This window comes from Cricetulus griseus, chromosome 4 (assembly GCF_003668045.3).
Source record: "Cricetulus griseus strain 17A/GY chromosome 4, alternate assembly CriGri-PICRH-1.0, whole genome shotgun sequence".
NCBI classification, from domain to species: domain Eukaryota; kingdom Metazoa; phylum Chordata; class Mammalia; order Rodentia; family Cricetidae; genus Cricetulus; species Cricetulus griseus.
In genome coordinates, this window is record NC_048597.1 from 72,903,806 (window position 1) to 72,915,601 (window position 11,796).

At 42.8% G+C, this 11,796-nt stretch overlaps 1 long non-coding RNA gene across 2 annotated transcripts in view; it reads left to right on the forward strand.

Annotated features, from left to right (window-relative positions):
- The window catches only part of LOC103159547, a 22,364-nt gene extending 13,707 nt beyond the window's left edge, over positions 1-8,657 (forward strand). The window contains exons 3-8 of one of the 2 annotated variants that reach the window (XR_004769995.1): positions 3,049-3,473; positions 3,565-4,037; positions 4,441-4,739; positions 5,823-6,068; positions 6,729-6,890; positions 8,421-8,657. This is a non-coding gene — a long non-coding RNA (uncharacterized LOC103159547). Of the gene's footprint in view, positions 1-3,048; positions 4,038-4,440; positions 4,740-5,822; positions 6,069-6,728; positions 6,891-8,420 lie in introns of both variants that reach the window. The other variant, XR_003485000.2, reaches the window with a different exon arrangement.
- The last annotated feature ends 3,139 nt before the right edge of the window (positions 8,658-11,796 follow it).

Consider the following 11,796-nt stretch of genomic DNA (forward strand, 5'->3'; position numbering starts at 1 on the left):
GAAAAAAAACAATGGAATCTTGAAATTTGCAGGAAAATGGATGGAACTCGAAGAAACCATTCTGAGTGAGGTAACCCAATCACAAAAAGACAAACTCACTTATATGTGGATTTTAGACATAGAGTAAGGGATTACCAGCCTACAATCCACACAGCCAGAGAAATTAGTAAACAAGGAGGACCCTAAAAGAGACAAACTTTGTCCCCTGGAGAAGGGGAAAGGGTCATGATCCCCTGAGCAAATTGAGAGCATGGGAAGAGGGGAGAGGGAGCTACTAGAATGAGAAGGGAAGAAGAGGAAGGATGCAGAGGTCATCAGGGAGCAGAAAGGTTGAGTCAGGTGTAGATTAGAAGAAAGGATATGTGATAGGTAGGATTTTAGTTGTGGGGGTAGGGGAGGAAGGGAGGGAGAAGGGAACTGGGATTGTCATGTAATTCAATCTTGTTTGTAATTCAAATAAAAAAGATTTATTTATTTATTTATTATGTATACAACATTCTGCATCCATGTATATCTGCACACCAGAAGAGGGCACCAGATCTCACTACAGATGGTTGTGAGCCACCAAGTGGTTGCTGGGAATTGAACTTAGGACATCTGGAAGAGCATTCGGTGCTCTTAACCTCTGAGCCATCTCTCCAGCCCACTATTAATTCTTACAAAACGTATAGTCATAATGAAAATGCCATGGAAACTGAGTGTAGGTTCACAATCTCATTAGTCCAGACCCAAGTCCCTACTCCAGATCAGCTCAGAGTTCCTGAGTCTGTCCTCCTTTGTACTATGGACTTTGCATGAATAAAGACAAAATGTACTCAAGGATAGATGTGAAAGGCCTCACACTTCTTCATGTATCCGAATGCTTGTTCTCTAGTATGGAGTGCTGATTGGTCTGGGAAGTCATGGAACCCTAAAGCACTGGAGAGCAGCAGGAGGAATTAGGTGACTGGAGCCATCCCCAGTCAATTTTCCAGCTCCTCCCAACTGCCATGCCTTTCCTGTTTTCTGAGAGCATGGGAGAAGGGATAACTTTTGTCCCTTAAGTTGCATCTTGTTAAGGATTTGTTTACTGCCATGATAAAATAACAGTCTTTCGTATTAGGTGAACTATGTGTGGTTATTCCCTGCTGTTACTGGTCCATCCCTTGTAGTGATATCACTTGATCTTTATGAGAAATGAAAGAAATTCATTCACAGAAGAGATTGCAGTGTGCTGCGGTTAGTCCTGAAACTGCAGAGAAACTCAAGTTGGATGGATGGAGAGCAACTGGATCTCAGCTTTGCTCCTGATACACTTGGGCTTTCCTAGTCTCATAGACCCTGATATTGGGACTTTTCCTCTCATGTTGTGGATTTCCTGTTCTGTGTTTTCTTTTGATTCACCACTCCCTGCTTGTGTTTGACACACTGATTTCTTCTTTATTTCATTTGCTTTTTGAAAAAATGGTCATATTTTGATAAATTTGCTTGGCTATGCTGTACTCTGGTTTCTTTTTCTTTAATTTCAAGCATTAACTTTGTCGAGCAAGAAATGTCACTGTGACACTTGTACACATGCATATAGCAAACTGGATGTTTTCATCAGATAATTTTCATCTAATGTGTTATATTGCAACATTCACTGTCATGTGCTTACACTTTGACCCCTTTTTGTTAGATTCTACCTACACAATCTGGGCTCTAATTAGTCTCAGGATATAACTGGAACGTTTATATTACAACCAACCCTATATTGTAAATGGAGTTCATAATTGTTCTAGATAATAAAAACCCGGATTCAAACATAGAGGGAAACCCTGAGATCAAAGAGGAGGAGCGAGCCCCTGCCACACCTTAGCTGCTTAGCATCTCAGCAGACAAGAGAGGAAGTTCCTGTTCTCTGTGCTCATATCCTGATTCTGCCCAGCTACCTCACTGTCTGTCTGTCTGTCTGTCTGTCTGTCTGTCTGTACAGACCTTCAGAGCTCTATTGTTATCTAGTGGCAAGCTCCATATTCTGATCTTCAGGCAGGCTTTATTGGTACAAGTAGGATACTACCACAGTATATTCATGTGTAACTTTCAAAATAACACAATTTCATTCTTCATGGCTGAACATGGCCTCTTCCCTTGACTTTGACCATTAACTCTTCTCAGTGTTTCTGTGGAATTATGTGGAATTATTCTAGATCTCCATGCTCAACTCACTGTGAGCATGAAGTATCTCTGTCATATGTTTTTGACCAATCTTCAACCAGGAATCTCATTTCAGGTGAGGTTCATCAAGGACATTCTATTATACATTGTGTGTGTGTGTGTGTGTGTGTGTGTGTGTGTGTGTGTGTGTGTGGTGTTGGCATCAGGGAAGTACTGTCTTTTTACAATGTTTAGAATGATCTTTCCTGTCTCATTTGTGAATCTGTTTGAGAGTCACTGATCTCCATTGCCCTTTGTATCCATCAGGTAAAATCCTTTATACAATCTGTTGGCCCTTGGCTGTCAGTGTTGGGAGAGACTGTATTACTCTTTCTATCTTGCACCCATATCAATTTCTTCACACGTGTCATAAGCTCCCGAATTTACCATCATATGCAGGGTGGAGCCATTGGAAGGCAGCGGGTGGTCCATGTTTGCTTTCCAGTTACATCAATGTTGGCTTCTCGTTGTTAATTAAGCAGTATCTCTCTTTGAGGATTGTCAATGCTCTCGAGTAGAAGGTTGACAGAAGCCCTGAGGGTTCCCATGGATTTTACACATCTCTTTCCTCTGTGACATTTCAATATTTTGTGTCCTGCTTTGGGTGAGTCTCAGATTTGTTCCTCCTTCAAAGGAACGGATCTTGTTTCTCTGACCTTTGTTTTAAGCTGAAGTGTCCAGTTCCTTCCAGCTCTCAACTTTCTTATACTTTCTCACGAGTGCTTAGGCATTTGAGTTTGTTTGGTTTTTTTTTTTTAATCTTTGACTGCAAGATGAATAATTAGTATTCTTGAGAGGTCTTTGAGTTTAATGTCATTAAAATTGATAACCATAACCTTGTCTCCAACAGATGATTTTTTTTTTTACTTCTAGCATTAGGTGATGGAGCCCTTCTCCACCTGAAAAGGCAGAGGACATGTCAGAGGAAATATCATGGAGGGATCTCAGTGATGCCAATGTACAATCAGCATCTACGTCACTAGGTTCAATGTGGGTTATCTCAAGTGTGGTTAAAAAAAAAAAAAATGTGTTCCCTGAGCCACTTGGAGGAGAACAACTTTGAAACACCTGGAACAAAGAGATTTTATGAGGGCCTTGCCCAAAAAGACATGCTTTATAAAAGAAAAAGTAAGTATATTATTGGCCAAATAGAAAACCATAGAAAGAGCTGTTCCACAAAGAGGCCTGCACATCATATAACACTCCCTCGATTTCCATTGAAGAGGAGATGGAGTCAGCTGGCTCTGCCCACTTTTTTCACAACACCACAACAAAGGCCAGGCAATAAAGGCCAGAAGGTAAATAAAAAACATATCTAGGGCTTCTCTAAGTTTATTTCACCTGATTTACACATCAGATATTAACTCACCTATGAATTCTGCTCCACAGAGTGATTATTTGAACACATTTAGAATGTCTGAGGAGACAGAAAATGCTGCCTCATTTAGGAAAACACATGAGGCTGAGATAGAGACCATCACTTGTAGTTCTACAACACTGGATGTATTCTGCGTGCTAGAAGACAGCAAGTGTAAAATGAGCCCTGAACCTCATGATGATGCCAGCAGTATAGAGAACAAAGCAAGTGAATATTTGAGTGACCTTATTATTCAGATGACAGGGGATCTTAGGTATTTTGTGTCCCACCCTCAGCATGGGAACAACCAATTCGAAAATGTTAGTGGCATGATGACCATCGACTTCCCATCTCCATATACAAAGGAAGAGCTTCAGGAGGTACACATAGCCACCAGCAACCCCAGCAGAAGGAGCTGAAAAGGGGTGAGGAGGCAGCTTAGGAACCTGTTTCGAGGGTTATGTTGCTGTCTCCTCGCCCCAAGTAGAGAAGTTTCAACATCCAGGTAAGGGAGACACAGGAATGGGAAATGGGGTTCTAGGAAATGGTGCAGCAAAACAAAACATTCACATGCGTATTTGATGGTTCCTTTTCAAGGCTCTTTGGCACTGATAGGCTGTACCCATTCATAAGACTTAAACATTAAGTTTTCTATTAACCTAGAAATAGTTTTCCCACTGAATCCTGCTCATGATGAGTCTGGGCAAGCTGAGCCAGAAGCATACAGCAAAGGTTGTTACCAGGGGAGGAGCAGGCAAAGATGTGAGGAAGCCGGGCTTTGTGAAAGGGAGCATGTGTTAGGAAGGGATGAATCTGATGGAGAGAGCTGTGGTAGCATAGGGCAATTCTTTACTAATTCCTTCTATATCCAAGTCACTTAAATAGTTCTTTCTATGTGTATTTTCAAGGGTCGAAGATGAGGCCCAGGTCCGTGAAGCCTAAACCACAGGTCTGTGTTCAGCCTGGTGGGGCACAACACACACTGGAGGGAACCAGGCCAGAACAGAAAAGAGGTGTGCCCCAAACTTCTCATATATGCCATACAACTCTAGCAACCAGAGAAGAAGCTCTGTAAACATTCTCCCATGCAGAGAGGGAGGCTGAATTTTATTGGTCTGCAGCTCTCATGGCTGTACAGTGAAACCAGTCCCTTAGTCACCTGGCCATGAAGAGGAATCCATCCTGCTACTCAGTCCACATACGAAAAGTAAGTGCATGACTCTGGATCCTGATCAACTTCTCCCTCCTTTCTGTCAACAGAATCAATGAGCAGATTCAAAGAAGTCTGGCAATCTTGACTCTTAAGTGGTAAAAAGGCACAAGAAGAGGAGGGGGAACTAGAGGAGTGGAGCAAGCCGGCCATGTCATGGGAGAAAAGCAGTGAGGGAGGGAGGAGAAAGGGGCAGCATCTGAAGGAGGAGGAGGAGATTTGTCCAGAGGATATTCCAGTGTGGCAGCAGTAAAGTAAGGGATGAGTGTATGGGGTGGTGACAGGGGCCACAGCCAAGCAGGAGAAGCACAATATTCCTGAAGGAGATTTTGAGTTTATGAGGCATGATACACAGACGAGAAGACCATATCTCCCTGCTGGATTCCAGTTTGTTTCAAGGTGCAACACTTGGATGCTTCCGCAGAAACCTACTCCTGACCTGGGGTGCTCAGTCAGGATGTGGCTGTAGAGAAGAGAGGCCACATGCTTCCCAGGATCCTCTTCCCCTTTCTGCTTTACTCAGTCTTTGACTGATCTGATGACATCTGCTCTATCTTCACAGCCTTCTTCCTTCAAGCCCCAAGGGACTGTTCCCCTCTCCAAGGATGATACAAACATAAAGATTTCATGTCCCCATAGGGGATTCCTCGACTTTGATTAAGTAAACTCCCAAGATTGTTCTGTCTACAGTGAATAGGCAAGTAGTGTATGATAGGGCTGTACATAAGCACTGCCCAGGCAAGGCCAGCATCCTTGGGACTTCTTTGAGCCCAGTGCCCACCTTCTGAGTCAGGATTAGAAGGAACCCTAATTGACACAGAGCTGCAGATAACAGCCACTGGTACTGTATGAATCCTCCCTGAGTGAAGTGTCTGCAGTGTCCTTGGCACCTTTCAGTAGGGAACAGCTTTCTGGGTCAGCAGTAGCTGCCAGCACCAGGAATGTAGGTTCCTAAACTGTGGGGATCATTCAGATGAAGTAGTCTGACTTCACTAAGTATTTCTTTGTGGTGGAAGATGAGTTTCTGATATCTGCTCTTGCCATAACACACCAATGAAATTGAGCTTTTTTCCTCCACAGAGGCTGCTGGTCTTGGTAATTGGGCATATGGACCTCTTTGCAAGATCAGCAATTTGTCTGGAAAAGAGTTCCTGGGCCACACCTGTAGCCAAGACCAAGTTGCTGTGGTAGTCTACATTCTTCAACTCTTGTGGCAATGATGATGCAGTGGGTCATCATGGTCATCATAATGAGGACTTGACTCTTGAATAAATTTTCCCGTGAAACCTGTCCCAGCTGCCCTAGAGCACAAGATACAGGAACATGGTAGAGAGTCACAAATACTTTCTCTTACTGAATTTCCCATCCTGTCAAATTTTGTTTCTAATCTATAGTCATAACAAAACACGGTGGTCATAGTAACTTATAAGGGAAAGTAAATTATTTAGGGTCCACGTTTCCAAAGACTTAGAGTACATGACCATCCTAGGAAAGGGATTGTGGCAATAGGCAGGCTGGCATTGCTTTAGAGCATTCACTGGTAGTTTCCATCTGATTCTCAAGCATAAGACAGAGACAGGTGGGGAACAAAAGGAGTTGGTGGGTAAGGGAAGGGAAAGAGACAGACAGATTTGGGGAGAGAGAGAGAGAGAGAGAGAGAGAGAGAGAGAGAGAGAGAGAGAGATTACTTGGCATGATTTTGGCTTTTGAATTATTAATGCTTTGTGACCCACTACTGACACACTTCCTCCAACCAGACCAAAGCTCCTGATCCCTCCCAAAGTGTTTCACAAGCTGGAGACTAAGTATCCAAACATGTGCATCTATGGGGTACAGTCTCATTCAAAATAATACCCAAATTATCTTAGCACAGCACAAGATCCCTTAGGGTAACAATACACTGTATTCTGATTGGTGAAATCGCCCCCTTGTGATCTAATTGCATTTTCAGGGAGCAGATGTGTCACTGCCTCTCTTCCTGTCCAGGTATCCCAGGAAACATCCTTCAAGTTTTCCTGCCTTGTCCCTCATGAACATCTCATAAAGATGTGTGAAGAGACTATTGTGATCCATTTCTTTCCCTCAGAAGCTTTTTGGTGGGAGCAACTTCCTGAACCCATGTTGGATAATTCATGATCACCTCACAAGGTCAGAATGGAGTAGATTCTGAGACTCTGTCTCTGAAAAAGAACAAATAACAAGCAACCCCCCCCCAATTCTCATTGAGAGTCATGACATACAAAACTATCAGTGGTCTGCCATATGGAACAATGGAAATCTGACCATGGTAGCAGCCAGTCAAGCTTCCCATACCATGATCCCTGTGGCAACTGGTGCAAACTGGTGGGACACTCAGTGTCAGTGTGCCAGTGTCATCCCCTGAGTATCCATGACATAATAGGTCAATGCAAGTATAAGTCATGGCCCATGCAAGTATAAGTGCATACTGCCATGGTGTTTAGGGAATATTCTTTCAGTGAGCTCCTTGAATTAGGAAATCTTCTAAGCACACAATGAAAGATTTTCCCAGCCTTCCTCTTGAGTGGTAGAAATGTCGAACTCTGGGTGACTATTACTCACTATCTCCTGTTATAATGAAATGACCCTGGGGACCAGGGTACTCAGACTGAGTACTTTGTTAAGGAGACAACCTGAGGCATAGATCTGCCCATCTCCCCTCAAGGCAAAGGCTGCCTAACCTCAGGCAGTGTGAGGGAAATGTGTTCCTGAGAAACAAAGTTACAGAATCCATTAGGGTCACCACCCAATAGGTCAGATAACATCCTTTCAATAGTGCTAAGGTACCAGGCTTCATCTTCCTTAGGGACTTTGCTCAGCAAAGGAGATGATCACCCATGTGCCCCTTTGAGCCCCCAAATCCACACTCCAGATCTTAACACAAGTCATGACACATCTTTTCTACATACCTCTCTGGTTCTGCAAGCTGCTCACCATGGAAGGAAATTGATAAAAAAAAAAAAAAACCAATGGTCTATCTCAGTTTGTATTTCCCACAAGTCCTCCAAACCCCACAATGCAAGGAGTATACTCAATCTCCAGTTGCTCATGCTTCTTGTACAGAGCAGAAACACAAGACTGACCACTACAAAGCTCTATGATCCATATGCTCTCTGGACTATGATACTCTCATGAGAGATATTATGAGATGAGAATATAGCCATCAAAACTTCTTGTGACAGGGATAATAGATCAACTAGACTAAGAAGTTGTTCTGCAAAAATGAGCTCAGATCTAGAAACCATATAAAAACCTGGCATGGCAGTTCGAGCCTATAATCTCATGCCTATGGAGATAGACACAGACTCCTTCAGATTCCTGTGTGGATGATATAGCCAAATTTCTAACCTCTACAAGGCAAGTGTCTCAGAAAACAAGATACCACTTGAGACTCCTTATTAGTCACACATAAGCCAACACAGGCCAGTGCTGCAGAACACACAAATGAAGTCATACAACTCTACCTAGACAAACACACACAAGATAGAAGATAGGAAGAGGGGGAAAGAGAGACAGGCATTGATAAACACTTCATCTTTCACAAAGATTGTTCTTAAGTGTGAGATCTGTTTCTCAGCGTGCTATCATGTTTTTTCTGCAGCAGCATTCAAGTGAAGGCTCATGCATAACTGTGTTTGAATTTTACTTTTGTCTCATCAGATGCATCTGCTGAAGAGCATGATTGTCTGAAAGGACAGCAGGAGACTCTCTGTGCTATCATCCTGGGAGAGACACAGAACAGCAGCCTTTAGTTTGTTATAGGAGGCTTGGCCATAGTACCTCAGTATTGTGAACCCTGTGTGTGCACTTCAGCCCTGATATTCAGACACAAGTCGCTTGGAGAAACTATAGCAGTGTAACTATCTCTATAATTAAAGCAAGACTTCTCAGGCCTGATGTGGAAATTCCTTTATTTTCTCAAATGGTCAGTTGGTTTTTATCCTAACCCATTGCCTCTCCTTGAAAGGAACCTATGACATCAAAACACAAGTGAATAGAACTATAGAATAGAACACTTACTTCTCAGACAGGATCTTCTAATCCTTTGTACTCTTCACCACACCATGTAATTACTGGAGTTATTCCAACATGAAGCTTTATCACTGACACTTCTAGCTGCTCTTTGGTCAATGCACATTGGTCTTATCGTTAGCTGTTTTGGAAGCATTGACATTTCACGCCTGCAGTATGTGCACTGGGCTGCCCAGTTCTTCACTGTTATGAGCCTGTGAGCAACCATGTGCACAGTGCCAGAATCCAACACCCTGTCACAGATCAGTTTTTCTTAAGGATGCAAGAATGTTGGATTGTTGTCCAAGTTTGCAAATGCAGAGAGCTGCATAGAGCAGTGTCTGCCCTGGCAGCCCAAAGCTGTCAGTTTTAATCCTTATCTTCCTCTGACTAGGTCCTAATTACTGCTGCATCCCTTTTGCAACTTCATAAAAGGATTTACATCCTAACCTTTTATCAGGTGTGTGAGTGTGTCACTGACCTGAGACTACTAAGATTCTGAGCAATACTCTTTTTCCACATGTGATTGCATTAGTAATGTCAGCCAGTGAAACTCTTAGCTTCACACCCCTGAGATGCAAACTAGGATAGCACTAAACATCTGCTAAGCACTCCCTAAGATCACAGACATTCCTATGAGCATCCTAATCTCCCTAGACAACTCACTGGTCACAAGTAACCAGGCAGCACAAACTGAGAATTTCAGGACTGGACCTGGCTGGCACAGCACACAATTGGAAGTTGAAATCTCCCTCTTCAGTTCATCAATAAGAATTCTCCCTCTGTGCTATGGGGCACCTTGAGCTGCTGGTGCAAAGGCCTTCTTCTCTGCCGTGGCCTGGCCAGCTCTGAGCATGGCCAACTCCATGCATTCAAAGATGCTAGAAGCTACAGTAGCAGAATTACAAAACCAAACCAGCTGACACCCATGTTGTCAAATGACATGGGAACCTGGAAACTGGCTTCCTCACTGGTCTGCCATAAGTAGTATAGGAAGCAGCTAAAGAAAAGCCTGTATGCTTAGGGTCACAAGGTCACAGAGTTTTGATTGATGGGAACAAAACAGACATTTTCTGGGAGGGGCAAATGAAAAGGAGACCCCAAGGGATATAAAGCTGCTGATGTATTGATTTACAGGTCCATAAATCAGCAGAGGCCAGAGAAGGTAGCTTAGTTCAAATGTCCCTGCTCAGCTGCCCAAGAGTCTACACAGACACACTTCAGGAAAGTTGGAGACACAGGAAGATGCAGAGAAAATAGGGTGAATATGGAAAGGGAAAGCTTGAAGGGCTTTGTCCATTATGTGCTAGGCAGACAAGCATGAGGCCTTGACTTCCATTTCCCCTCCTTTAACACCTATGGTGCCATATACTTAGAAGATCACCACTGGCAAGGTGGGTACATGCTGCTTCCTGTTAGTCTAGCCAGCCTAGCTGAGTCGCTGAAACCTTGATATAGATGAGAAACCGTGTCTGCAGAAAACAAGGTGAATATATCTGAGGAACAATTAGGAATCCCAAGGCTTCTCCATGCACATACACAGAATGAATGTATGTACCGACAAGTGTCTCTGCACACACTGAAAGGTCAACACACACACACACACACACACACACACACACACACACACACACACACGTGATTAGGAGAAACATAGATCCCTTGTACTTTTGTGGAGCAATTTGTGTCCTTCGGGGCATTTTTATTTCTTATTCTTTTGGTACAGGGCCTGTATTCCAGTCTGAAGATGAGTGAATCTATTATATCTCTAAGGGTGAATTCACACTTCCCCTGCCTCTACCACCAATGTGTTTAAATTAAGTTTATTGGCCTTCCTTTTATATCTATACAGTGCTAAATCTAACTCAGAACATGATCTATGATGGGCCAACACTCTACAACTGAGCTACACTCTGAACCTATTTTCCAAATTGTATGTTGGAAATTGTCCTTTTGTAATGGTAGATGGTAGCTCATCTGGGATCATTGTGGATGTTTCAACTTAGTGCATACATCTTAACAGACACAGACACAGGAAGAGTCAGACACTGGAAAAACATTATCACAAGATGAGATACCATGCTATCTCATTGAGAGAGTTTCTCAAGGACAACTACACACAGAAATGGATCCATAGGTGAAAACACACATGCACACATACAGACAGACACATACACACAAGGAGGGAGGGGACGGGGTTATTGCATACTTGGAATGGTCTCGGCAACTAGCCAGAATGGAACTGTGGCCTCAATAGATCCAGCTGAAATGGTGTCCATGTTCAGTGGTCACTCATAACGTCTTTGAAGAAAGAAATTGAAGAAGATCAGAAGATGGAAAGATCTTCCATGTATACATAGTTATAATGGCCATCTTACCAAAAGCAGTCTACAGATGCAATGAATTCCCCACCAAAATCCCAACACAATTCTTTATAGACCTTGAAAGCTTGAAAGGACAATTCTCAACTTCATGTGGAAAAACAAAAAATTGAGGATAGCCAAAATAATAATACAACAACAAATAAAACATTTTGTTTTATCAAGATAATAAAACAATAATCCTGAATAGTAAAAGAAAAACTTAAGGTATCACCATCCCTGATTTCAAGTTGTATTACAGAGCTATAGTAATAAAAACTGCCTGATATTGATGTGGTTTGTGGTGATATATTATTTATGGTTTATTGAAGCTTGCCTGACAATACAGAAAGCAAAGCCAGCTATAGAAGCGAGGTGGTGGCGGTATACATCTTTAATCCTACCACTTTCGAAGTTGAGGTAGATGGATCTCTGTTAGTTCAAGGCCACACTGAGCTGCATGAAATTGATCCACTACTAAAGAGAAACAGCTCACATAAAGGCGATCTCAGCACTTGGGATCAATCACATGCCTTTAATCCCAGCACTAGGGAGTTATAAAAAGCAAAGGGTCTCATGTGGAGATTGAGTCTCCAGCCATGTTGAGGAGATCATAGCAGGTGTGAGGATCGCCCATTCATTCTGAGGTAGAGGTAAGAGCTAGT